We start from the raw sequence: 22,359 nt of genomic DNA, 5'->3' as shown, positions 1-22,359 counted from the left end.
ATCCGGCCGACCTCGAGCCACGACCCAAGAAATGGATCAACGTATTTTTGAAATGTCGACGGGTGATCCTTTTTTACCCGCGACGGATATTGGTCGTCGATTACAAGTGCCTTGCACCGCTCAAACGGTTCGTCGACGATTAAAAGAAAAAGGATTAGTGTCGCGCATCCCCGTCCGAAAAGATTATTTGCGGGAGATTCATCGTCAACGACGCTACGACTTTGCTTCTCAGCGTGCGGAATGGACGGTCGATGATTGGTCCCGGATTATATTTTCCGACGAGAAAGTATTCAGTTCGATCGGGTACGGTCCTATTCGCGTATGGCGGCCTCGACAGGTCCTGCGTTATCAAGACGAACGTTATTTTTCTTCTGCGTTAGAAGGCCGTCAACGTTCCGGTCGTTTTAATCTCAGTGTCTGGATGTGCATGAGCGGAAAATTTCCCAACCAAATCCGTCGAATCGGGATCCAGCATTTAAATGCCGACTATTACCTCTCTAATATTTTAGAGCCGGTGCTTCTCGATCATAGTCAACCTCCCGATGTTTCTTTAAACCCTTTGATCACCGAACACCGTCTCTTGTTCATGCACGATCTCTCTCCGATCCATACGAGTTTACGCGTCACACAATGGATTCGAGAACATGAAATTCCTATGGTCGAAGAGTGGCCTCCTAAAGGAGCTGATTTGAATCCCGTCGAAAATGTTTGGGCTGAATTAGAACGTCGATTAGCGAATCGGGTAGCTCGAAACCGATTGGAATTATGGGACTTGGTCCGCGATGCTTTTTATAGTTTGGAAGAAAGTTATTTTGAAACATTAATCGCGTCCATGCCTCGACGAATCGCATCTGTCATAGAACACAGAGGAGGTTGGACAAAATACTAATCATCATCTATAAAAAAAAGACACTTCATTTGGTTCTTCAATGAATATATTTATTGACACCATATTTCACTATTTGTTGCAGGGCGATCATAGCCATAAATCGATGACAATATTTCGTTCCACAATACTCACATTTCTGTGGACGACGAGAAGGTTTATAGCTTACTGTCCATACAGATTCAACACGGAGCAATTGATAAATTTTTTTTCGACAATGTTCATTCGCGACATACAGTCTTTGAATACGAAGTTTTCGCAGATCCTCATTCAATTGCTGAATCCATTTGGTATGCGGTCGATACGTTTTCATGTCTTTAGAGGCAAACCGGACACTGTTTGTCAGAGTGTATCCATCAGACGTGATGGCCAGCACACCTATGACACTCGGATGAATTTCAGTTCCATATTTCTTTTTTTTAGTAGAAGAAGTAGAATGAGATGAGGAGGGAAGATCTTCTTCGATTGTAGAACGCATGTGTGGTGGAGAGGATTGGTCCATTATTTCTGAATAATGAGAGGAAGAAGACGAAATGGGCGATAACGGCGGATTGAAATTCAGAGAAGGAGTATCACGAATTGGATTAGGTTTCTTCTTTTTGATCCTACGGCGGACAGGTGGAGGAGAAGGAGTTGGCGATATATCAGACCACGACGTGATATACTCATTCTCCGAAGAAACACATTCATATAAAGGCGAAGAAGGTTGCAAGTCCAAACAGGGTTCATTATCGTCTTCACACGTCATGATTAAGTCTCCCGTAGCCATCTGTTTTCGACCTATCTGCTCAAGAAAATGAGCCGCGATTCCTTCTGCAATCGTTTATATAGAGAAAGAGTGAGAGGGGGGAAATGAAAAGTAGGTAGGAGTAAAAAAGATAAGTCGTTGGGAAAAATATTTCTCTCAGAAAAATTTTTAACCTTTAAAAAAAAAAAAAAAAAAAAAAAAAAAAAAACTTTTTGTTAATTTTTATCATGTCTTTAGACATGATAAAAATTAACTATACCCTCTTTTTCAAATGATGTTAAACTGTTGTCTCAATATGCTTCTAAAATTAGAACATGACTCATTTCTTTCTTGGAAATTTATTTTTAGAAACATATTCGAAAGGATGAGACATCATTCTCAGACAAAAAGAAGAGACAGTTAACTTTTATCATGTCTTAAGACATGATAAAAATTAACCAAAAGTTTTTTTTTTTTTTTCTTGGCTTTCAGAAATTTTTCCCAGCGAACTCGATGGACAAAACTATCCAATTTTTTAAGAACGGACTATCGCTCATCTATTTAAGCATTCCGAGTTTCGCTTTAGTTCAATCCGTGTTTCCTTTTAGAATGAGTGTGTGCTCTCCAACATGGTTCTACCCTCTCTTCTCAAGAACCCCGTCCAGTGAAGAATTGAAGGATATCTCCTACCTATCTATCAAAGAAGCTACGCGTAAATTTAATAGAGTTGAATTCAATATGAGTTTTTCTAACATTTTTCATCAATGGATATTCACAAAATTAATAATAAACGCGGAACCACCCGCTTTTTATGAACACAGATTAACGAAAAGAAATGCTTTACATTTCGCTATTTTGTTCTCAATGGATGATATCGTTCGGCAACTGATTCTTCTTGGATGCGACATGAACAAACATGATATTTTTGGTTTTACCCCTTTACACTATGCCTGTCAATTACGATGCAAACTCATTGTGGATATGTTGTTGCTTGCTGGTGCAAATGTCCGTGTTGCGATCCCAAAACCGTTTTAGAATGCTGGCGAAAAAATGGAAAATTGGAAGAGGAAAATATGCGGTTACTCAATTATGCTGTTGAACCACGTATTCTTAGCCTGGAAAATTTATGTTACATAACTATTAGAAAACATATGAGGCATGTCAAAAGGAATGCTCATTATCTCGGATTACCTGACTTAATGGTAAGAGGACTCACCCTCGAAGAATGGTAATAATATTCCTTAAAATAAGATCCTTAACCACCCCGCATTTCCCACTTGAAGAATCCATCCTATCTATTCTTTTTTTTAAATGTCTCGGGATGTCATCCGACGCATTCTCTCCGCCAAAAAAAAAACGAGTTCCTCCAACCTACCCCAAAAAGAAGAAGAGGAAATTTCCCATGAGTCTTTTCGAGAACCCTCCCCCCCTCTCTTCCTATATATAAAAGAGACCGAGAGAAAAGTTGTCTTTTCTTTTTTTTTCCATCTCGTCCTCAGGAGAGAGATGGAAAAAAAACCAAATGAAATGGAGTGGTTACGGCGAGAGTCTTTTTCCCTCGCGATTCGTTTCCGGTTCGCCAAGACAATTCCCCTCACGTTTTACTTGGGGTCGGGCACGCTCTATTTTCGAGGATCGGAACTCGTGACTTGCCTTTCCCAGCAAGGGATTTGGATGAGTCCGAAAGGTCAACGGAGTATTCAGCAATGGATCTCTCAAGCTCCTTTTCGCCCTTACCGATCCTTAACGACGGATCTCTGGATCGATACGTCGGACCGCCCCAGCCGGATTCTCCGCCATACCCCTTTTATCACCTTCGATTCCCTGGAAAGACTGCTCAACGATTTGGGTCGAGACGCTCTCCTCTTTTCGACCTGGCTTCAGAGTGTGATGAGAGAACCTCTTCAAATCCAAGAAGATTCTCAGACCGGGGAAACTTATTTTAGTCCCGTGGAGAACAAGGTGATGGATTTTCAGTTTCAAAATTTATCGGAACTGTTTCAATGTGCTTTATGTTTTTATTCTTCTTAAAGAGTGTGGGGGGGGGAAACTAAAAATTGTAGAATAATCATAAAAAATAATTTCGTTTTTCTTTAAAAAAATATTGAGATAGTCCAATCTTGGGGAGGAGGTGGAAAATTCAAAACTATTATCTAAAACAGATGTGGCGGTCAGTCCATTTCGATCCACAGAGGAGGATATGTGTGAGATTCTCTGATCCATAGAGGGTTTCAGGAAAAAAAACTGCGAAAGTTTCCCCCCCATCTCCAAAAAATGGGTATCCAGGTTGAATGCACAGTACAGACTGATGGGAAGCCGAAACTCGAGTTCTTTAAATAGAAAAAAATGAGAGCTCCTTCTAGAAACAATTTTAGATGTCTTGTTTGGATGAGTGAGTCGAGTGGGAAAAATTTCTCAGAGCTGTGGAAAAAAATTTTGAGTAAAAAAAAAAAAAAAAAAAAAACCTTTTGGTTAATTTTTTATCATGTCTTATAGACATGATAAAAATTAACTCTCTCTTCTTTTTGTCTGGGAATGATGTCTCACCGTTTCGAAAAATAGAACATATCCCATTCTTGAAATTCTATTATTTTAGAAAGGATGATGAGTGATGGTCTATTTTTCGAAACGGTGAGACATCATTCCTAGACAAAAAGAAGAGAGAGTTAATTTTTATCATGTCTATAAGACATGATAAAAATTAACAAATTTTTTTTTTTTTTCAATTCAATAAATTTTCCTCTGAGCTTTGCCAATTTTTTTCCCAGCCAGCTCCATCCATAAAACAACACCTCTCAAAATCTTTTCTCACTTATTTATTTAAACCACTCGAATCTTTTTGCTTCCAATGAGTCCACGCATCTTGGCCTTTCTTCCACTCTGCTCTGAGAAAGATAGGATAGATTGTTTTCGGTGGACTGTCCTGTTGACGCTTCCGATTTATATAGAGAGTTATATATAGATAGGGTCCCTCCTAACTCCCTCTATTATGACTACTATTAGTCTTTTTCTTTTTTTTTTCCAAGAAATATACAAAGAATGATCCACAGTTTTTTTTTCCGTTAATGAAAAAATTATGCTTCTACCTTCCGACTTCTTTTTAGTACCTCTTTAGGTGTCTCCTCCTTCTGGATCTTTTCCTTCTCCTCTCTTCCTCGCGAGCAGGGAATTGGAAATGCTGTTCAGGATGCAACGCTCGTAAAGACTCCATTTTCTTCCTGGAGAGGGCGTCTACGGCAAACACCGTCTTGTCATGAAATTGGAGTTGGTAGTAAAGAGGTCCGTGAATAATATACACGGAGCGAGCTCGCAGTCGATAGGGAATCATACGATACCCGTCGGCTTCTGATTCCATTTCCCATCCATAAAGACGGATAGAAGCTTCTCCGGTTTGAAGAATATGAACCCACTCGGGTGAAACGTAAAACAGTTTTAAAAAGGTTCCAGCATCGACGGCGATCACATTTTCCCATCGCAGATAAGCGTGTAAGCGAAAGGTTCCTGCCTCCATCATCGATTGGAAAGCAAAATGCTTGAAAACTTCGATGGACGAAAAATAATGCAGGATTTTTCCATCGTAACAGGATAAATAGCACATGGTTTCTTGGACGATTTGTTCCATACGCTCCGGGTCTCGAAATCATTCTTCGAAACGGGAGAGAGGTTCCCATTGATCAACTACTTCGAGATGACAGACGGGCGTGATTTCCACCAGGGTAGGTAGAAATGCAACGGCATCGGTCGACATTTTAGTTTTGCTCGGTTGAGAAGGAAGAACGAGAATGAACCCTGTAGGCAGAAAAACTCGGATCTATATAAATACTAGAGGAAAAAAGGCGGGGGGAAGGGAAGTTCTTCCTTCCTTCCAAAGAATAAGAAGAGTGGGTGGAAAGAAAAAAATCATTTCACTCTCAGGGAAAAAAAGAATTTTTTTCTTGTCAACATGTTGTCTAGACATGTTTCTAAAAATAGATTTCCAACAAAGGTTCATTCTTTTCTTAGAAATCTATTTTTAGAAAAAAACTGACATATCCTTCAAAACAAATTTCTTTTTTTTTTCCTCCCTTCAGCAGCCAACTGGATGGGCAAGCGTTTCGGGTCAGATCAGTCCGTGCTGACATTATTTTTTTAAAAATACAATGGAAATAGTATAGGAATATACTAGAAACTGACCCAAGGTTGAAAAGAAAATATCAAAATCAATACTCACTACTTGACGATTTCTTTTTCCAAAAACCTGTCGAAGAATTCTTGATGGGTTATCCAATCTCTAGACCTGTCTGAAGGGAATCCAATCTAAGGTGAGCGCGCATTTACCTGACGCGAAACTCGAAATATCTGCATAAATAACAAAACGTCCATTCTTAAAAACTTATCGTCTAGTCCATTGAGTTGGTTGGGGGGGAAAAAAATTCTCAGAGCTCTGGAAAAAATTTCTGAGTAATGAAAAAAAAAAAAAAAAAACTTTTTGTTAATTTTTATCATGTCTTATAGACATGATAAAAATTAACTGTCCCCTCTTTTTGTCAAGGAAGGATGTCTCACCGTTTCGAAAACGAAACCAAAACTCATCCTTCTCATGCCAATTATTCCAAGAATGAGTCACGGTTTGTTTTTCGAAACGGTGAGACATCCTTCCCAGACAAAAAGAAGAGAGAGTTAATTTTTATCATGTCTAGAAGACATGATAAAAATTAACAAAAAGTTTTTTTTTTTTTTTCATCACTCAGAAATTTTCTCCAAAGCTCTGAGAATTTTTTCCCAGCCGACTCGATGCTCCAAACAAGACAGATCCAAATTGTTTCTAGAAGGAACTCTCCCTTCTCTATTTAAACCACTCGTGTTTCCAACTTCAGTTCAGTCTGTGCTGTGAATTCGACCTGGATACACACTTCTCACCTCCTGGAAAGAATTTCTGTGAAGGTATGCGAACATTTTTCTCAGCTCTTAGAAAATTTTACCAGCTGACTTGATCGACGACAGACATCTCGAACATTCTGTTATTTGCGGAAGCCGTTTCATTTTCGTGAAGTCCATGCTGTGGACTCACCTGAATATCCATTGCTCCCTCCCCCTTCTGGAAAGGGTAGTAGCTTTTTTAGATCCTCGTCGCTCTTTTTACGTTTCGTTGCATATCTAGGACGAACGTTTTTACCTTATTCCTTTCAAACTCTAATATTGCGGTTGGAGAGCCGTCATGGAAAATCAGCCATGATCCTGACGAATCTAAACCGACTCCTTGAAAGCAGAGCTATGTCGTGTTTTTTGAATGACAGATTTCCAAGCTCCGAGTGATGAGAAATTTAGAAATTTTGCAGTGTTAATGGAAAGGAGGAGACAGAAACCTGGAGAATGGAAATGAAGCTGAGAAAAAATGCTAAGAGCTCAGAAAAAAAAAGGCTCTTTCCAGGAGGGAGGAGAAGCGCAATTCTAGGTTGAGTGCACAGCACACACGGATCTGAAGTTTGAAACGCGAGGGGTTTAAATAGAGAAGCGAGAGTTTCTTCTAGAAACAATTTTGGATGTCTTGTTGTTTGGATCATCGAGTTGACTGGGAAAAAAAATTCTCAAAGCTCTGAAAAAAAAAAAAACCTTTTGGTTAATTTTTATCATGTCTTCTAGACATGATAAAAATTAACTGTCCCTCCTTTTTGTCAAGGAAGGTTGTCTCACCGTTTCTAAAAATAGATCATCACTCATTCTTGAAATAATTGCCTTGAGAAAGGGTGAGTGATGGTCTATTTTTAGAAAGGGTGAGACATCCTTCCCAGACAAAAAGAAGAGAGAGTTAATTTTTATCATGTCTTAAGACATGATAAAAATTAACCAAAAGTTTTTTTTTTTTTTTTCAATCTTATCTAGAGAATTTTTTCTAGCCGACTCGATCGACAAGACATGACATGACCATTGTTTCTTTTTTTTTAATAATATACTTTCACCTATCCCTTTCAACCCTCCGAATTTGTCTTTGGATCCGTGTCCTTGCTTCCACATTCAGAGCTCTTTTCTTCAACATTTCGTTGCAGGGGAAGAATCAATTCTCTCACGACGTTTAGATATTCTTTCAGATTGCTAGAAAACTCATTCAAAGAAGAAGTATCTAAGGGTGGAGTTGCCGGTTGAGGAAAATTCACGAGTCTTGGAATCGGATTATGCGAATCCGTCTGTATGCCAAACTGTAAAGGAGAACCGCTTTAGGAGAGCATATAATAGTAAGATCCATCTTTTTCCAATTTTTGATTTGTATACTTGTTTCTTCTTACTCGGAACATTTTCCTTTTTCTTCCTCCTCATCCAGGAACTGAATTCCAGGTGGAACGGAAGCATTTGTAATAAACTGTTGTTTCTTGGTTCCACACGCCTGACATTATCCCGTGACCATCGGCCGTCGATTTTTCCACATGCGATAGTGGACGTCGACCGTATCGGTCTTGGCTCGGCATTTCACACACCAAATGGAATACGAAACAGGTTCCGCGTCAGAATGCTCCATTGCAGTAACACACTCTTTATTATTTTCTTCTCTTTCGATAGAGAGAGAGATCTTAACCAGAAGTGTAGATATAAAATTTAGGATACGTTTCGGATCCGTCCGCTCTTTTCGCATACCCCACTTCTTCACAGAGGTATTCCGTTTGCTGATCCGCTCTTCGAAGATAAAACTCGTTTCCCCAAGCATCGCGAGCATAACGAATTCGATCGCCGGCCGTTAAACAATATTCGACTCCATCCGCCTTTTTAGGATACACTTCATGCCCCGATTCGTCTTTGGCATAAGGGAATAAAACAGACGTATAAAGCGAATACTCGTCCCCATTTTGAAATTTCGGGTAGTATTCTCGTCCAAAAGCCGTTCGGGCATACCGTCGAGGAGCTAAAATGTATTGGTTTCCGTTTAAATCTACCGCGTAATACTCATGACCGTTTTCGTCTCGAGCCAAGATAGGATTTCCTTCAGGATCCATAACGTATAATTCGTAGTGAGGATGTTGGGGGTCGGTCGGGTATCGTTCTTTCCCCGATGCGTCTACTCGATAAACAGGCATGCTTAGTTCTCGTCGCCTGCTCCTTCCTTCCTCCCACTCGAGACCCGTTGAGATGAGGGTATGATGTGATATCTATAAAATGGTTTGACCCTTTCAAACAATTCTATTGTTTAAAGACGGGTGGGTTAGGAAAAAAAATGTTAATAAAAGCAAATATCTGAACGGTTTAACACAATGGGTGAATGGAAAAAGGAATAGTTCTCTCTCTCCACTCACAGGATGGTTTCTTCTTCTTGAACGGCTCACACTCAACTGAAGCGAAACTCGGAACTCGAAATGTTTAAATAGATCATAGAGTCGAGACCTCCCTCCCCTAAACTTGGAAAAAAAAACTGAAATGAACGCTCTACACTTTCTCTCTTTGGACATGGGTAGCCCTTTGGGGACTCTCTCCTCTTGGTAGGAAAAAAAAAAAAGAACTGAAGTGAAGGCTCTACACAATCTCTCTTGGAATGGGATCCATATTTCGGGAAACGTGGATCACCTCATGCTGGAAAACTGAAGTGAACCACCAAGATTGGACTCTATATAATATTTTTTTTAATTGACATCATGACCCTCCTCCAATTTGTTATTAAAAAAATTTTTTTTTGTTTTGGTTTTTATCCCATTTCCGATGTGATTTCAGAAATGCAATTCCATAACAGTTCAATTTCATTCGAGGTTAAATGATCTAAACAGTCTTTGACCCACCCATCCGTATGATTATTTTCTTCTCCTTCCTGTTGCACCAAATTTTGTAAGTCCATATAATCATTCCATACGGGAAGGGCTGGATCCTCACAAGGCTGTCTTGAAACACTTGGAGTCTCTTTGGGATGAGTGGAGGGATCTAGGATGTCTGGACCCGGCTGCGATTCTACCTCCATGATTTCTGGACCCGTTGGAACTTGTTTACCCGGCTGAAATTCTACCTCCATGATTTCTGGACCCGTTGGAACTTGTGAACCCGGCTGACATTCTACCTCTACGATGTCGGGACTTTTTGAAGCTTGTGGACCCGCCTGACATTCTACCTCTACGATGTCGGGACAGGTTGGAGAAGAAGAAGAAGAGGATACTGGAAGAGGTTCTGTCTGTGAGGAGTCCGAAAGAGGTTGCCTGTTTGAACAAGTCGGGGAAGAAGAAGAAGAAGAAGCTTCTGGATTCTGAAGCGGATCTTGCACGCCAGTTAGGTTCCGGTAAGTCGACCGTTTTTTAAGAGGTAATTTTTTTCTTCCTTCTCATCTTCAATTGTGATGACTTCAATTTCATTCCGTTGCCGGGTCGATTTTGTTTCGGGCCATGACGACGGTTTGGTCCAGCTCCTCTTATCATCTAAGGAAGGGATGGGTAAAGGTGGCGGAGGGTTTTCTTCTTCTTTTTCTTGAAACATCATCGGCAATTGGAAAGAAATCTCCTCTTTCAATTGTTTCCAAAGCGAGTACGAACACCGATCGACGAGAAAGAGACTCTTCTGGGTTGTGACGATGAGATATTGCGTTTTCGGGGGACGACATAGTTTTGAAAAGGTCCTGGAATATATTTCTTATATTTCATCCTGTCGCTGACTTTAAAACTTCTTTCCTTCAGATTGGGGGACGATGATTCGTAATAGGCGAGAGGAGCGGCTGTGGTTTGTACAATATGAACTTCGTCCTCAGCCGTCGTTCTCACTCCAAACGTAAAATATCGTTTCGTGAGAAAAATATTCTTCCACCGAAAACTCGTGCGCGGATCTGTATATCGCCGGTCTGTTTGAATGGGCCGTCTCAAAGCTCGATCCATCCGATTCCAAGAGAAGGGAGATTCCTCTTTCGTTTGTTCCGATTCGAATAAATTTCTGTATATATTCTGAACGAGCAGGTTGGAGGATTCGACATCTTGGTTGAAAGAAACGATCGCTTGATGAGGTGGTAAATGCGGAATAAATGTCGCACAATGACACGCCAAAAAAATTTTCAAGTTGGAGATTTGCTTTAGCGTCTTCAAATCCTCCCCGTTCGAAATCCGTTGAGTTGGAAAAACGTCTAACAGCGACATGGCTCCCAATGGAAAAGAAATGATTTCGCCCAGTACTCTCGCCTTTTTATATATATAGACACACACAGACACACATAGAGGCTCTATGACGTCCGTGTTATTTGTTTTTTTTTTGTTTCTCTCTCTCTTCTTTCCAAGAAATCTTATCTCCATGACCTCTTTTTCTTTTCTTAAAAGATGAATGTGTGTGGGAATGAGGAAGTGAAAGTAATAATTTAATAAACAAAAAATTATCCAACCATGACCTTCTTTTTTTTCAAAGTCACCCTTTCCAATCCAAGGACGTCCAGAGATAGAGGAAGCAGGGAGAGAGGAGGAGGAGGGAAGGGAAGGTCACACTCTCTTTCTCTCTATAAATAAAAGGGGAGAGCCCCAAAGTCGTATTTTTGTCCAAGTGGATCATGAGGAGGCATCCCCAGCTCACTACGTGTATTCCTTTCAAATATAAATATGTTGATCTTTCCTTTTATATCATCCAAGGAGTCGTTTACCTGAAAGCCTCCGATTTTTCAAAATGTGTGGGTTATTATACCGTGGGGAGTTATCAAAAGATGCGGGACGAATTTTTGTCCGACGAAAACGTGTTGATGGCTCGTGACATTCCACCTTTGGATGCACAAATTTTGTTAATGAAACGAGCCAAATATTTTTACACGTCCCACTTTCTAACCGTCTCGCAAATGAATAGGATTATGGATCGTCTTGAGAAGACAAAAGGGATTCTCGTTCATTTTAGTGAATGGTTGCATAAATGTTTGCACGAACCTCTCTCGATCGAGAAGACTGGGAAGAATACCTATTATATTCTTCTTGAGGACTCTCCTCCTTCGTCTCATCATAGAGAGGCCACGACTTTTGAAAAAATCCTCGAGCAAGAAAAAATAGAATGGTGGAACAACTACCCCATCCCTCTCTCCGAGCATCAAGAGGAGCCTGTTTAGAAGAAAAAGAAAAAACCTTTCGAAAAGCCTATCCTCATCCTCCTCGATAATGATGGGGATGAGGAGAAGCCTGTTCAGATTCCTCTCCGTTTGTCAAAACCCGTCGAGGATGAAAAACCTCTCCCTTCCTCAAAACCCCTTGAGGAAGAGAGACCCCTCGAGAAGGAGAAATCTCTCCCATTGTCAAACCTCCTCGAAGATGAAAAACCTCTCCATTTATCAAGACCCCTCGAGAAAGAGGGACCTCTTCCTTTATCAAACCCCCTCGAAGATGAAAAACCTCTCCATTTATCAAGACCCCTCGAAAATGAGGGACCTCTCGATTTGTCAAAACCCCTCGAGGATAAGGGAACCAAAACTTCTCTCTCTTTCGAAGAGGAGGGACCTCTCAATTTGTCAAGACCCCTCAAGAATAAGGGAACCGAAAATCCTCTCCCTTTCTCAAGACTTCTCGAGGAGGAGGAGGAGGAGGAGAGACCGCTCCATGTCTCAAGACAGGACCCCCCTCTATCTCTTGAGGATCCGAGGGAAACGATTCCTATTGAAAAACCATCTATCGACGATCCCCAGAAAAGGTCTTCGGAGGAGATTAGACTTCCATGTAGAAAACGAATCTGCCACAATCATCATCATCATCATAATAATAATAATAATAATATACCCCCTTCTCAACAACAGAATCCTACAACATTTGCAGATAAATGCATTCAAACCAATCCCTTTATAGTAACCCTTTTGATTGGAGAACCCGTGCATTAGACTCGAAAAAAAAAATGAGATTGTAGACTGTTTCTATGACCAGAATGTTAAGCCAATAGATAGGTCTAGCTCAGAATTTTTCTTTTTAAAAGAAAATAAATAAATAATCCAAAGACTATTCGTAAATATAAGTGGTAAAGTCTTGAGTCGGCTGGAAAAAAATTTTCAGAGCTGAGAAAAATTCTATAACTCAAAAAAAAAAAAAATTTTGTTAATTTTTATCATGTCTTAGACATGATAAAAATTAACGACCCCCTTCCCTTTTCGTCTGGGAATGTTGTCTCACTCTTTTGAAAAACAAATCGTGATTCATTCATGGAATGATTGCCATTAGAGAAAGGATGAGTCATGGTCTATTTTTAGAAAGGGTGAGACATCCTTCCCAGACAAAAAGGGAGGGTCATTAATTTTTATCATGTCTAAGACATGATAAAAATTAACCAAAAGTTTTTTTTTTTCATTAGAGAATTTTTATCTCACCTCTGAGAAATTTTTTTTCTCCCAGCCGATTCGAGACTTTACCATTTGTTTTTAAGAATGATTTCTCCCTGATCTATTATTTGAAAATTCCAAGTTTCGCTTCAGAACCATCTGTGCTGTTGAAGAAGTAACGTGATATATGTATTTTTTTAATGAGTTCTGTCAAGATTGAATTGTGCAGGATCGACCTTGCGAATTTCTTCTCTGTGTCTTTAAATAATAATGATACCGAACTGCTTTTTGTAGAGCGCAATGGAAGAAACCTTTTGTATGGTTAGGACAATTCATGTGTTCGATCCCATTGTATTTGAGAATCTCTTGCGTCGATCCCGAAATGCAATAAATGGATCTTTGCAACCATTTCTCTAAAAACCGCCGTTTCATTTCTCCTCGCACCCAAATCATGGAAAAAGGTTCCGTCAACATCGTTAACACCCATGGAAAATAACTGTACGGAATTTCTCCTTCGTACCACGACAAGCCGTGATAATAATCACTCGCCACTCGCCCACACAGCGGTTCGTTTTTCTTTCTCGGTGAGCTTTTGCCATGGAAACGGGGGTTTAAAAACAAATACCCCTCGAGAAGTACCGTCCAATGTGACGTAAGCCAATTCTTTCACAATAAAGGCTCCTTGAGAATCGTAGAAACCTTCAAAGTCGAGCACGAGTTCCATGTTTTTTATTTCTTTTTCTTTCCAAGGTGACCTTTATTATGATGATGATGGATGTGTATTGAGATACGCACGATATTATTCAAAAAACAAATATATATACGAATGTGACCTTTCCTAGAATTCATACGACCTGTCACGTGCAACCTTCTCTCTCTATATATATAAAAGAGGAGACGGCGAGAGAACGCTATCCATTTTTTCCTTCAGGACACACAGCGAGAGAGAGAGAGAATTTTGTTTTCTTTTTTTCCTCAATTGAAGAAGATGGACATTTTGAGTGCCAAACCTCTCAAAGATTCCTACATTGTTCTGGACATGGAATACTTTCACTGTTATGATCCAAAGACGGGAGATATATGTTTCATCTTGAAAGAACTGGGCTACATCACTTGCGATTTAACGTTATGCGGATCCATGATTTTTCTCCCTCCTGTCCATTACGATGACTTATCGTCCCGCAATCAAGCTGTGGTCAACCAGACTACAAATAACCGACACGACCTGCAATGGACCGAGGGTCGTCTTTCCCACAAGCATCTTCCTACGATCCTGAAAATACTGACCGAAAATGTGGAGGTGATCTACGTCAATGGATACGATAAAGCCGAATTTTTCAGCAAGCTCTGCCAGCGATCCGTTTAGGAGTTTTACATCCCATTGAAAACCGAGTGGCGGAACAAGTCGAAATGCACGCGACACCAATATTTCCAAAAGATGATTCATTGTGCCGAGAACAAGGTGAGAAATTTTCGACGATACCATTTGATGGAGGGTAGTTACGTTTTCCGGAAATTACATTGTTACCCCTCCGAAAGCAAAGCTGTCGAAGAGGAGGCGGAAGAATCTCCCCAGGAGAACTCGTGCGACGATGAGGAGGAGGAGGAGGAGGAGGATGAACTTTCTAATAATAATAATAAATGTCTAAGTTACGATGCTTTAGAGACCCAAGAATATTGGTCTCAACCCTTATCTCACCTAGACCTGAAAGAGGATCCTCAAGTGTCCTCTTTGTGGTCCTCTTCTAAAATTTGGTCTTGGAGAGAACCCTTGAATGTTCATGAATGAAATGGTATGTAAATCCCTAGAGAAAAAATAGAAAAAAAAGTTCCTTTTTTTTGTAATATGTTGATTTCTTTCCAATCCCATTTCTTTTCTATAACTCCAGCCCAATCGACGAGAAGAAGACGAATTTTCCAAGTTACACAAGACGAATCTTCCAAGTTACACAAGACGTAGAAAGATTTCACAAGGATTTATAAATCACACGCTCCCACATGATATATGTATAGAGAGAAAAAGACCCTCTGTTCTCTAGCCAATACGTCAAGACTTCCCTAAACTAAGAGAGATCATGAGTACCGAGGAAACCTTAGCAGAGCAAGTGGAAAGACTTTCAAAGAGATTAGAAGAGTTAAGACGGGATAGATTTACAGTTCCGCCGACTAAAGAGGAAACTATCATCGATTTCAACAAACCGCTGTACTTTCATCCCCTACCCCAAAGAATGAGACGAGTGGACTCGCCGTTGAACAGTTCCAATGAGAAACAAAATGTCACTTATTTGAATAGTCAATTTCAACACATGAATATTTCATAAGTATTCTTTTCCCTAAAGCGTAGGGAGATCGGATCAGTAGTTTTTCCCTTTTCATCGTCGAAAAAGATTGGGAGGAAAAATCTTTCTCAGCTCTCTCAGAAAAATTTTTCAGCCTTTAAAAAAAAAAAAAAAAAAAAAAAAAAAACTGTTAATTTTTATCATGTCTTAGACATGATAAAAATTAACTCTACCCCCCCTTTTGTCTGGGAATGTTGTCTCACACTTTCTAAAAGTAGACCATCACTCCTCCTTTCCTAAAGAATAGAATTCCAAGAATGGGATCTGGTCTATTTTTAGAAACGGTGAGACCCTATTCCGAGACAAAAGGCGGGTAGAGTTAATTTTTATCATGTCTAAAGTTCAGGGTCCATCCATCTTCTTATGTGAAACGGTGACCCTGACAAGATCGAGATAAACAAGTCCTGTGAGTTGTTTTGTAATCTTCACGCGATCCAAGAAAGACTTTTTATTTTTATTTTTTTTTGAAATAGGCGGGGGGTGGGGAGAGAAAATGTTCTCACGACCCTCAGATATCTTTTCATAAATATATTTTTTATCAAAGTGTTTCTTTCATTCCGATCCTTTTAAGAGGTTGGAATGACCCTGACATTTAGATGGGGTCGCGATCCCGACAGATGTCGCGCGAGTATAAAAGTGTGTATCCTCCGCGAGATTTCTTCAGAGAACAGAAGAAGACGTGAACTGAGCTGGTAAGTCCCTTTGGTCCTATGAATATGGTTATCTATAAACTCGATTTGATTCTTAGTTTTTTTTTAATAATCATAATAATAATAACTTCATTTAAAAAGACCTTTGAAACTTCTTAACCCTTTGAAAAGAAAAATGTCTCTTTCAAGACGACGACTCTAAAACGTTTTATTGTTTTTTTTTCCTTTCTAGATCTTCCCTGTTATACATATATACCTTTTCGATTCTCTTTTTTGCTCCTGTTTGTGGAAGACATCACCGTATTCATCGCCATGGCGTGTTCAGAAAATTTTATCCTGCTCGATCTAGAGGGTTTCCAGTCCTACAACCACAAGAAGGGTGAATTTACCTACGTTTTAAAAGAATTGGGCTATGCGACAAAAGATTTTTTGACCGTGGGATCGTTGACGTTTGCTCTCCTCACCACTTCCACCAACTGAATGAAAAAAACCAAAAGACGAATGCCTGGCTGACGAGAAACCGGCACGGACTTCGTTGGAACGAGGGTCATATTCCCTACAACCATTTAGGACGCATTCTCCAATCGCTCACTCACAGCTTCTCCACGATTCATGTGGTGGGATGCCAGAAAGCTAAATTCTTTGCTAAAGCCTTGGATTATCAAAAACCCGTGACGGAAATTTATGTGCCAGATGGAATCATTTGGAAGTATCGGGAAAAATGTGCCCGACATCATCAAAGGAGGAAATATTTCCATTGTGCCGAAAACAAAGTGGGCAACTATCGATGGCATATTACGGAAGGAGATTTTCATATCAATCACGTCTATCCAGACGGAACGGAGAAAGAGGAGAGGATTCAGGAGGAAGCAGACAATCCTCTGCAAGCTTTTGATAAGGCCTACGATCAGTTAGAGAAGGATCCGTCCCCAAAAGCGTACGATAACCTCATCCAGAAATGGGATAATCTGTCCTGTTTCCAAGTGATGGAACATCCGGATGAGCATACGCCTTTAAACTTGATGGGCTCTTCTACTTCGTCAACTTCCTCCAATAACTCGAGGAAGACGGAGGGTTGGGGAGACATACCTGAAAATATTCCCCATTACGATCCAGCAGCCTGTTGGGACGAACCTTCCAAAGAATCTCATGAGACCCCCAAAATATCTTCAGAGATCCAAAGACAAAATCCACTGAGTGTTGGGACAATGAACGGACGACTCATGCTCCAAAATCCACTGAGACTATATCCACTGAGTGTTGGGACAATGAACGGACGACTCATGCTCCTAAATCTACTGAGACTATGTCCACTGAATGTCGGGACAATGAACGGACGACTCATGCTCCAAAATCGACTGAGACTATGTCCACTGAGTGTTGGGACGATGAAACCGAAAAGACGACAGAGAATTGGGATGACCGTTCTCAAAAGTATTTGAATTGATATATACATAAACTCAGGAGGAAAAAAAATAAAGAAAAGATTTTTTAGAAATAAGTAGGGAAAGGTTCTCCGCTTTCCCTATATTTATGGAAATGGACAGAGAAGAGAGAGAGACGAATCAGGAGACCAAGAAAAATGGGTCTTAGAAGGAATGAGTGCAAATGCATTCGATTCCTTCCGAGACCCATTTTTTTTTGGTTCCCTCTCTCATCCAATCTTGGAAAAGAACTTTGTCCTATTTTTCTTGGTCCATTCAAAAAGAAATGAATCTATCCATAAATTTTTTTAAAAGAAAAAAAAAAAACAAAAAGATCCATTGCCTCTTCACGGTCCAAAGTCGAGAATCTTGGAAAAAATCATCCACTCTCTCCATCCAGTCAAGCTTCTCTGTAGAAAATCTAGTAGGTGCATCTGCATTCTTGAACACCCGGCAGTTATTATTGGACGCGAAACGTCGAATGCTGAAATAGTTAACAGTGAGCCCATTCTTAAAGAAACGGGGATGTTTTATTCATCCAGTCGAGTGCGGAAAATTTTCTGAGAGCCGGAGAAAAATTTCTCTGGCTGAAAAAAAAAAAAAAAAAAAAAAAATACCCCCCTTTTAGTCCTTTTAGTCTGTCCCCTTTTAGTTTTTCAAAAATTGAAGACATCAATTTTCAAATTTTCAGACTAAAAAGGGGGGTAATTTATTTTTCAGAAACTTTTCCCAGCCGACTCGATGTGAATAAAACTTTACTGTTTGTTAAGAATGTTATTTAATGGATCGATTTCAACCTATCGAGTTTCGCTTGAGTTCCGGCCGTGCTGTGGGCCCACCTGGATACAAGTTTTCCCCTTTTGGAATAGAATTATATATTTTCCCCTTTTGGAATAGAATAGAATAGGCTACTTTTCCTCTTTTTGCATTTTTCATGTCATTTCATTTGTATTACAATATACTGAATACGGGCGTTCGAACTGATTTCTAGGCTATTTCTATACAAATGGAGCTCGATCCAAGAAAGAAATGATGTCTTTTTTTTATTTTGTGAACTTCCAATTTGTATTGGAATATACTGAAAACGGGTGTTTGAGTCGGTTTTCAGTATATTTCAATACAAATGGAGCTCGATCCAAGAAAGAAATGATGTCTTTTTTTATTTTGTGGACTGCCACTTTCTATTGGAATATACTGAAAACGGGTGTTTGAGTCGGTTTTCAGTATATATCAATACAAATAGAGCTCGATCCAAGAAAGAAATGATGTCTTTTTTTTTATTTTCTGGACTACCAATTTGTATTGGAATATACTGAAAACGGGTGTTGGAGTCGGTTTTCAGTATATTCCAATACAAGTGGAGCTCGATCCAAGAAAAAAATGATGTCTTTTTTTTATTTTGTGGACAACCAATTTTGTATTGGAATATACTGAAAACGGACGTTCACGTCGGCTTTCAGTATATTTCAATAGAAGTGGAGCTCGATCCAAGAAAAAAATGATGTCTTTTTTTTATTTTGTGGACAGCCAATTTTGTATTGGAATATACTGAAAACGGGCGTTAACGTTGGTTTTCAGTATATTTCAATACAAATGGAGCTCGATCCAAGAAAAAAAATGATGTCTTTTTTTTTATTTTTTGTGGACAACCAATTTTGTATTGGAATATACTGAAAACGGGCATACACGTTGGTTTTCAGTATATTCCAATACAAGTGGAGCTCGATCAAAGAAAAAAATGATGTCTTTTTTTTATTTTGTGGACAGCCAATTTTGTATTGGAATATACTGAAAACGGGCGTTCACGTTGGTTTTCAGTATATTTCAATACAAATGGAGCTCCATGCAAGAAAAAAATGATGTCTTTTTTTTTATGTTGTGGACAGCCAATTTTGTATTGGAATATACTGAAAGCGGGCGTTCGAGTCGGTTTTCAGTATATTCTAATACAAATGGAGCTCCATTCAAGAAAAGAATGATGTCTTTTTTATGTTGTGGACAATCAATTTTGTATTGGAATATACTGAAAACGGGCGTTCGAGTCCTTTTTCCGACTATTTCTATACACATTCCACTATATTAAAATGACGTCATGGTTGAGTCCAAACAGAGTCGTCCCCGGATAGAGTCGTCTCCGGACAAAGTCGTCCCCGGACAATTTTATACCGAATTTGTATAGAAATATACTTAAAATGGGCTTGGAGGGGGGCGGAGTCCAAACAAAGTCGTCCCCGGACCATCTTGATGACCAGACATATTACCTTTTCAACAGCCCGTATTATTCTGAACAAAAACGTGGAATACTTTTATAGAAAAGAGAAGAATTGAAAGTGAAAGTCAAAAAGCAAAATGGGATCGGCTGGGAAAAATTTCTGAGAGCCGAGAAAAAATTCTGAGTCAGAAAAAAATATATATATAATATATATTATAAATACCTTTTGTTAATTTTTATCATGTCTTCTAGACATGATAAAAATTAACTAATCCCTTTTGTCTAGGAATGTTGTCTCACCGTTTCTAAAAATAGACCATGACTCATCTTTTCTAAAGAATAGAATTCCAAGAAAAGAATGGGTTCTGGTCTATTTTTAGAAACGGTGAGACAACATTCCCAGACAAAAGGGGGTACATTGAGTCTGTGCTGTAGATCCTGAACAACCTATCGGTCACCGGTAATATATCTGGAAGGACCCCAAAAAGCTATCCACTGTCGTTGGAATTGTGTTCACTGGAGGCTATTTCTTTTTTTGCAATCTCGCTTTTAGTTTTCTCTGAGATTCTTTAGAAATGGGTGAAGATGGGTAGCGTGAAGCGGGGAACACCTGGATCAGGATTCCCGATTAGGGTAGAGAGGGAGGCGTGTTGCCTTTTCAACAGCCCACAGTGTTCTGAACAGAAACGTGGAATGCTTTTATAGAAAAGAGAAGAGTTGAAAGTGAAATTAACTCACCCCCTTTTGTCTGGGTATGTTGTCTCACCGTTTCTAAAAATAGACCAGAACCCAGTCTTTTCTTGGAATTCTATTCTTTAAAAGGAAGAGTCATGGTCTATTTTTAGAAAGTGGGAGACAACATTCCCAGACAAAAGGGGGGGTGAGTTAATTTTTATCATGTCTAGAAGACATGATAAAAATTAACAAAAAGTGTTTTTTTTTTTTTTTTTTTTTTTTTTTTACATCTCAGAATTTTTTTCTGAGCTCTGAGAAATTTTTCCTAGCCGATCCCATTTCGTTTTTCGACTTTCACTTTCAACTCTTCACTTTTCCTATCCACTGTCGTTGGAATTGTGTTCACTGGAGGCTATTTCTTTTTTTGCAATCTCGCTTTTAGTTTTCTCTGAGATTCTTTAGAAATGGCTATACAAATTTCACCATCTATATAGAATTGATGTCCAAACAAAGTCGTTCCCGGACCATCTTGATGACCGAATATGTATAGAAATAGTCTGAAAATGGGCTTGAGGGCCGGTTTCTGGACGATTCCTCTACAAATTCGGCCGCATCCAGAAAAACAAAAATACATAGTTTCTTTTTGGGTGGACAGGAGATGATAAATTTCTTTTCTCTCTCTTTCCCAATATTGGAGGAGAGAGTGGCCCAAAAAAAATGGGTCTCGGAATGAATCGAATGCATTTTGAAATGCACTCATTCCTTCCAAGACCCATTTTTTTGGTCTCCTGATTCAACTCTCCAGTCTATGGAATAGGGAAAGCGGAGAACGTTTCCCCTTCTTTAAGCGACTGGAGACCATATCGCATCATCATCATCATCATCATCATCATCACCATCATCCTCTTTCTGATACTTTTCAACGAAGGCTTGATGTCTCTGGATGATTTTGGGGAGATGATGGATCCCGAATTGAGTGATGAAAAAGAGAGGACTCTTTTTCCTTTCTTGTTCGTCTTGCACAGTCTCTCGGAGGGTGATATACGTTTCCCCGTCCCCCTCAATTTTCGTCAGAGGTCTCATGAATATTTTACACATCCAAGGGAAGAGCGACTTGTTATGCAGGGATTTCGAAGCGACGAAGGCCGCTTCATTCGAAGTGAGGACAATCTGGTTCGGTTGACCCCATTCTTTGGAGTAGTTGTCCAAATCGCCTAGTCGAAGAAAATGGTGTCGATTAGGAAAAAAGACTTGGAGAACACTCGTCGTATGCGAGACGTTCGTAGGCAAGAGAGTCAAGATATCTTTGGCATTCCAGTACAGGAATCCTAGATCCACATACGCGTGCACGTAATAGTCATCGTTATATTCCAGTTTGAGCAGCATGGCTTTTGTATTTTTTTTCCGTTCTCAAGGCGAAACACTCGTCTGATATGAACAAGAGCTTGCTGGCGATCCGTTTATATAGACTCCTCAGAGAGAGAGAGGGAGGAACAAGGTTGATGAATTCTAAAATAAAAAAAATGATAACGAAATGAGATTGGCTAGCAAAAAAAAAAAACTTTTTGTTAATTTTTATTATGTCTTCTAGACATGATAAAAATTAACTCATCCCCCTTTTGTCTGGGTACGTTGTCTCACCGTTTCTAAAAATAGACCAGAACCCAGTCTTTTCTTGGAATTCTATTCTTTAAAAGGATGAGTCATGGTCTATTTTCAGAAAGTGGGAGACAACATTCCCAGACAAAAGGGGGGTGAGTTAATTTTTTATCATGTCTAGAAGACATGATAAAAATTAACAAAAAGTTTTTTTTTTTTACATCTCAAAATTTTTTTCTGAGCTCTGAGAAATTTTTCCTAGCCGATCCCATTTCGTCTTTCGACTTTCACTTTCAACTCTTCACTTTTCTATAAAAGCTAAAAGCATTCCACGTTTCTGTTCAGAACAGTGTCTCTCTCTACCCAAATCTGAAACCCTAGTCACGAGAGAATATGAGACTAGAAAAATAGTTTAGCTTATTGATCTAAAAAATGTCCCATGCTAGAACTCAGAATTATAATCAGTATCCACTTTTTCCAGTATCCACTTCCAAGATTTTAGATTTGCCATGGGTGACATGTTCCCAAATTCATAAATTCTTCAATTACAGTCCCCTTCTTTGACAAATGGCTGAGAAATTCTTAAAGAATATCATGATAAAGATTTAGCTATCTATATATAACATTATGTTTTCTTTTCAAAAAAA

This window comes from Stegodyphus dumicola, chromosome 8, assembly GCF_044657685.1.
Source record: "Stegodyphus dumicola isolate Sdum_Otavi_A_Nest chromosome 8, ASM4465768v1".
Taxonomy (NCBI): domain Eukaryota; kingdom Metazoa; phylum Arthropoda; class Arachnida; order Araneae; family Eresidae; genus Stegodyphus; species Stegodyphus dumicola.
Note: the sequence above shows the minus strand (reverse complement) of the source record.